This window comes from Cololabis saira, chromosome 17 (assembly GCF_033807715.1).
Source record: "Cololabis saira isolate AMF1-May2022 chromosome 17, fColSai1.1, whole genome shotgun sequence".
NCBI classification, from domain to species: Eukaryota; Metazoa; Chordata; class Actinopteri; order Beloniformes; family Belonidae; genus Cololabis; species Cololabis saira.
Window position 1 is genome coordinate 7615856 of NC_084603.1, and position 6822 is coordinate 7622677.

The 6822-nt window shown below is 37.0% G+C and overlaps 1 pseudogene; it reads right to left on the reverse strand.

Annotated features, from left to right (window-relative positions):
- Positions 1 to 1254: 1254 nt before the first annotated feature.
- On the reverse strand, positions 1255 to 5874 carry LOC133464090 (lutropin-choriogonadotropic hormone receptor-like; annotated as a pseudogene).
- Positions 5875 to 6822: the final 948 nt, after the last annotated feature.

The following is a 6822-nucleotide window of genomic DNA, read 5'->3' on the forward strand; positions in this document are numbered from 1 at the left end:
AACCAGCACTTTAACTTACTCTGGCACTTTACCGCCTAAACTTTTAACTGCTTAATGTGAAACTATGTGTGTAATGTATTCACTATTGTAATATATGTAAATGTCTAAGATCGTGTTAGAATGAAGATTGATGTGTCAGGTTGTTCTCCTGTTCCTTCTATCTTAAATAGAAGCAAAATAACAAGAACAGAAACTTTTTGCACGCTTTATTTGTATTTGTTCTAACTGGTTGTTTAACTTGTCTTTCTTTTATATTTTTAGCCGGGGGACTGCCAATGGAAACTAGCTCTGTAGCTAAAATTGGGTGCATTTGCATTTTTAATTCTAAATGTATATGAATGTACACTGTCCCTTCCCAAATAAACTGAATTGAATTGAATTGAAAAGGGTAAACTTGTGGAATAGTCTCTGTGATGAGCTAAAAATGTGTAGTTCTATCCGCAAATTCAAAAAAATGTTTAAACTTAGGGCAATTGATAAATATAAACTATGACCAAGAGCAGCTTCTCCTTTAAATCCTCTATATCATGTTTTTGTTGTAATTGATCTCTGTAAAACTTTTTATTTTGATTTGTTGTGATTTGATGTATTGTAAAAAAGGGTAGGCATTATATAAGCTACGGCTTCAGTCTACACCTTTTTTGGTTCATTTATTTGCATATCCAGCTTTACTGTGGTGCATGTTTTGATTGACTAATGGACCAAAATAAAACTAACTAAATAAAACTAACTAAGTTACTGGTCGAGCCAAGATTAGTTGTCAACTTCTAAATATTTTACACGACCAGATCGCATTGGTGTTATTAGTTCATGCCACAAGGCCCATTAAGCAGCTTCTGTGGAGCTTTCAGTCACTTTATTCCACAGAAACACAAACACAACCCGTTTACATCTGATAAGATGATTAATGATGGCCACATTCGGTTTCAAGGATGTAAAAGGTACTAAACGGAACTCCATCTTTGGGGTTTCTTATGACATACTTTTCAATTTATGTTTATGAACAGATGTCTCCCACAAATGTTTTGTTCTTGTGACAGAGATTTCAATGTCATGTTTTTGTTATGGCTACTTTCTGATTATTTTTTTTTAAACGGAAAGAAAAGAAAGGAAAATGTCCAACAGTCCAACTTGTTTACAGCGCTAACACAATGACTAAAACAATACTATTTCCTTCAAATGAATTTTTCCTCCTCAGTTTCAGTCTCCTTTGTGCAAACTTAAGAGTTTGGGGTTTTTTTTGCCAGTTTTCTCTCAGGTCAGCTCGGCCTCCTTTTTGGGGTCATGGTTCTCACGTGACGTGGGAGCCAGACTCACTCCTGTCTGCAATGCTTTATTTTGAGATCCAGACTTCTTCTTTATCACATTCTCTGCGGAGTAGGCCTTCAAGTGATAAACCCTGGCCTTGCTTTTGCAGCCACCCATGGTGCTCATGAGCTGATAAGCATCCTTTCTGAAAGCCTTGGTGAGAATTGCATAGAGGAAAGGGTTGGCACAAGAATCGATGGGGAAGAAGAGGACCAGCAGACTCTTGGAGTTGGTAACTGTAATGAAGGGGAACTTAAATGCAGAGGCGATGACAAAGAAGGAGATGGGTGCCATACAGAGAAAATCGGTGAAGATGAGCATGGCCATCCGCTTTGATATCCTGGTGTCTGCCTTTCTTCCAGGAAACTCTGGGTTCTTCACTGCTAGATAGATCAGCACATAGCAAACACACACAACGACGAACGCGCTTACATTGAAGAACAGGACAGTTATGATGAAGACCTGAGCTGGCGCGGTTTCTATGTCCATGGGTACAGTAAGCACATGCTGACTTTTGTGAAACTGACAAACACAGACAGGAAGCCTGCAGCACGACAGCCAGCCCATGAGAAGAGTCGTGTCTGCTGCTCCTCCAATAACACGCTGAGCCCTGTTTTTCAATGAGACAGAAGCAAAAAGAGAGGAAATTAAAGTTCGAAGAGATGATCATTCAAGATAGGACTTTTTGTTTGTTGTTTTGACTATTTATTTTTAAGCTATTTCCTTTACATTGTTTATAAACTACCAAGCCCAAAGGAGAGAAAAAAATATATTTCAACATGGCCACTTAAAATCAAAAAAATGAACAAAAACTCTTAAATGGCTGACTGATCACCCTCATCAAAGGATGTGCAGCTATTGTTCTGTGGTCAACTGATTGAAAAGTCCCTGGATTAAATGAAAAACACTCAAAATGTGGCACCATATTTTAATTTTACTGAATTTTACCATACAGCTCTGTCTGACACAATGAAAACGTCTGTGATTTTGAAAGACTTTGCACATAACAAATTAACTAATTTCAGAAATGCATGGACATAATTACACATTTCATTTATATATTAGCACTTTTAAAATAGGAAAACAGAAAAAAGGCCTAAGCAAAAGTTTGAGGATCCTGAGTAGTTAGTACTCACTAAAAACCCTTCAGGCAAATACCACAAGTTGTTATCACATCTTGTTTCCAGTAAAGAATCCCCCAGTTCTTCTTTGAGGTATTTCCAGCTTTTTACCTGCAAAATGATTCCAGATCTGCTGGTTTATTTGGCTGGAATTCATGATTCTTTGATTCTTTGATCTTTCAAAGGTTGTTGGTATTTAGTCAAGTCCAACTTCCACTAAGAGTTTTCTTTGGGTCACTGGCTGTTACAAAAGCCCAAATCATGACTGATCCAACCTCGTGTTTTGTAGCTGGAGATGTTGTTTCTGTAAAATGTTTTACTTTTTTTTTTCCAAATACACATTTATATGTAATCTGTTTTCACTGTTAAGAGGCTAACAAATATGCTGCTTCAAATACCTGCTGAGCTCCTGTCAGTTGAAAAATGTAACAAATTTGAGATTTTTTTCCATTAAAATGTTGAAACCATTAAACCAAATGACAGCTTTGCTTTAACAATAAAATTTTGGAGAAACTGTCAAACATCTGATTCTAGCTACCTGTTCTATAATTTCCCCTCAAGTTATATTTAGTCTTTTTTTTAGTTTTCAGCTAAGGATCAATGTTTGTACCAACATCTTTAAAAACTGCAGTTGTCAGAAACTGGATGCTTTAACAACAAGAAACTACAAGCCAGTCTCCGACCTTCCCCTCATAACTAAGATCATAACTAAGAACTGAGAAGGTTTTTTCCCCCCTGAAATCATCTTTGACAGATTTCAACCAGGCTTCAGTTCATATCATAGTGCTTAAATTGCTCTCACAAAGATTTTAATTGGCATTCGGCTCAACAGGGATTCAGGGATTTTAACAGGCCTACTATCATTAGATCTCTGTTATGAGCATTTTCATATAGTTGCTTGCTCTGTTTTGTTGATGTTTTGTTTTGATTATCCACAGACATGACATCATCCAGAAATCCCTTACCCTCCCTTTAACTTTAAACCTTTTATGAAATTGCTTCATCGAATACTTATTCAAGTATTTTGACTGCATTTCTTTCTTTTTTTACTTTGCATGCCATACTGTATGTGTCTGCATATCTACGTATATTAAAGATCAATAAGGTTCTCTTAACATTTGCATTAAATAACAAAATTGTGCAGAAGTGGATAGGAGCAAATCCTTAAGGAAATCCACGCTTTGCCAGGCTGTAAACTGAGCAGTGAGAGTCACCGGTTCCCGCTCAACAGCGGACAGCGTTGGCAGGTGAGAGGACCTTCCCAGACGCTCTTCAGTCCCTGAGGAGGAGGTAAAATTTTCAGACGGTATGTGACTGAGCTGACAACACCAGAACTGACTCTAGCCCTGGTGGCGGGAACTTTGTGACAGCTGTAGCAGAGATCTCCCTGTAAAGCAAAACCAACAACAGTATGATGTAAAGACTTTTTTAAGACTGGTGTAATGGTTTTTTAATCTAGAATCTGGTAAAGTGACCCGCTTGCTTTTAGAAATAAGTCTAGACACTTAATACAACTCATTTATCAGACAGAAAATGTCTGAAATGTGTTTGGTGATTTAACTTTTTTTTATGCATGTTCCTTTTTCCAGTAGCTTGAATTATAACAAATAAATTCAACATAATGGAAGTTCTTGGAGGTTTAGAAATACAATATAACTTACAAGACTCCAGGGCCCGTGGCTCCTTTAAAAGCATATTTTGTTTTCAAGGTTTCTATTATTCTTCAAGACATAATGAAGGGGGTTAAGCAGAATCATCATATGGTGGGAACTTGTATTGAACTTAAGGTATTTAATATAAAAAAAGCAGTGGAATAGAGCTTATCTATCTTGGTCCCATTGAAGGCACAGCTATGTATTTCTCTGATGCCCTTGTTGTACAGGTTCCTACAAGTCACAAAGGACGGGGTTTGAGATTGTGATCTTGTCTTAACCGGACTATATGAAAGAGATGAAAAACAGATAAATGTAAAGTAAAGACGTACGGTCGCACTTACATTGTAACATATCCTTTAGTCATCCCAGTGAAAGCATTTGGAGGCACTTTGGAGGCAAGTAGATAAAAGTCACAAATATCTCTGCGAGGGTAGCACAGTTCAGGCTGAACAATGGAATCCCAAAAAGTACCTGAACTCTGCAAATAATATTTGTTTATTTTCAGTAGTATCCAAAACTTGAATGACAGACTTACAGGGTGAATTCCGATTTAAGCAAATTAATTGATGTAATATCTGGGAAACTGTTATACCAGTGTTTGAGATGCTCCTGCAGTGACAAGGACAATGTAGTGTTATTGTAATGTTTTTGTTGCAAATCAAATAAGTAAAGAAAAGAAAATATTTTTCATAAATCAAACTGTTAGACAATGTTTGTGTCTTATGCCAGATTCAGACAAATACAAATACATTCTTGTGTGAATTGCAAATCCTCTCACAGGTAGTGAAGTCATGGAAGGTTGTTAAAGGCCCTTCTGTCAATGTGCATAAGACTCCCTGTGTTCTGGATGGATCTTTGAGATGACATAAAACATGTGTGGATACCAAGGTGCACCATAGTACTCGTGACTGTCATTCATTAGAAGATAAGACTTACATTTCAGTGAGGTTGTGAAGGTTGTTGAATGCTAATGCCTCGGTTACTTCCAGGGTTATACTCTGAGCAATCTCACTGTAAACAGGAGAAACATAATCAAGAGAGAATCTAGTATGACAGCAACCTAATCTCAGACCAGATTTATTTATAAGATTGTGAAACAGAAGCAATAGAAACGTAGTGTAGTCCTATATGTATTGCATTTCATGACATTAGATAACTAAAACAAATTAAAAGTGAGTGTTTGACAGAGGAAGAATTATAATACGTACATCCTCTGGTCTCCAGTCAAACCTTCAAAACAATGGCTTGAAATAAAAAACAGAAAACAGAATAACAGGAGCGCTACTGGTGTCCCCACAACCACCGGTGCTCTTGCAATGCGTGCAACAGTGAACTCAAAAGAAAAAATGCAGGCACTCTGGTGGCTTGAAAAAAGTTTAAAAAAAACCTTTATTTAGACTGGGTTACATCTAAAAAACACCAACACGTGTCGGCTTGCGCCTTCCTCAGGGTGTATGGATGGCTTGAAATAGTTTTCAAAGAGAGGTGATAAAGAAACCTAAAAAAACAGCAGGGAGAGGACCATTGTTTATTGTTCACATTTGTGGACTCTGTGTTTTGAGGTGTTGGCAGCTTTTGGTGTGATCCTGAAGCTGCTTGCCTTGTACGTCACAGAAACTTATCAGTCGAGATTCAAGGTTCTGTGGTTTACCAGAGCAGAGGTCAGGATTTCCCACCTCCAAGGCTTTGGACAGTCTGGTAACCTCTATGCGGGAGTCCTGGTGCAGGTCGCAGTCATATAAGCTGAGAGGATGCTCTGTGTGCTTGAACTTGTGAGGCCAACTTGACATGTTCTTCACACGCAATTAAAGTGATCACATGCTGTGATAGTCTTGCTTAATAAGGTCCATAGTTTGTTATTTTTTCACTTCATTTAAGATAATTGAAACTTCAGCTGACAGATAAACATCAAACTCAGTGACTATGTCCAGGACAGTGTGACCTAAAAGTCAAACACTTTCAATAATTCATTAAAAGCTGTTCAAAACTCACCTCTTCCGAACAGCTTTTGATGTGTGATTTGTTTCTTATCCTTTATCTTATCTTTTATCTCTTATCTTTTTTATCCTTTAGTTTTTAATTTTAATTTTCTTGCTCTCGATGTTTTATCTTTGTGTCTGTGAAGTCTCTTTGAGATCTTTTAAAAGCGCTCTATAAATAAAATTGATTATCATTATTATTATTATAATAAGTTGTATCTCTTTTGGCACCAGTTATATATTTTAAGGCAAAACAATGTAATACAGCATTGGCAATGTTTTAATGCATACTATATAGAAAATAATATTTGGTTGTTAAATGAAAACAGAGCAGTTAAACCAACACGATTGATGAAAACCTTTAATAATACTGCAAGCCTGGAAAATACATCTGCTAGAAACAAATCTCACAGGACTTTGTACACGGGATAGGCCTATGTGTAAAATGTATAATTAAAATGATTTATTAAACACGCACACACATAAAAATGTTCAACTTTCCCCATCAAATTTGCTTATTATTTTTGTTCTAACTAACTAATGCTTGAGTTAGACACGGAATTAGTCAGAAGATAAATCACTGAACTACCAAGAGTGGGTAAACGTGCGAGTCCTCACGGTGCTGTCACCTGCCTTTCCGAGATTGTCCACTAGGTGGCGACAAACCAACCAATTCTATCGCAGGGCCGCATATGAAAAATAAACAAACCTCGCACTCACCTACGAGCAATTCAGAAACATCAACCCAATATGTATGTT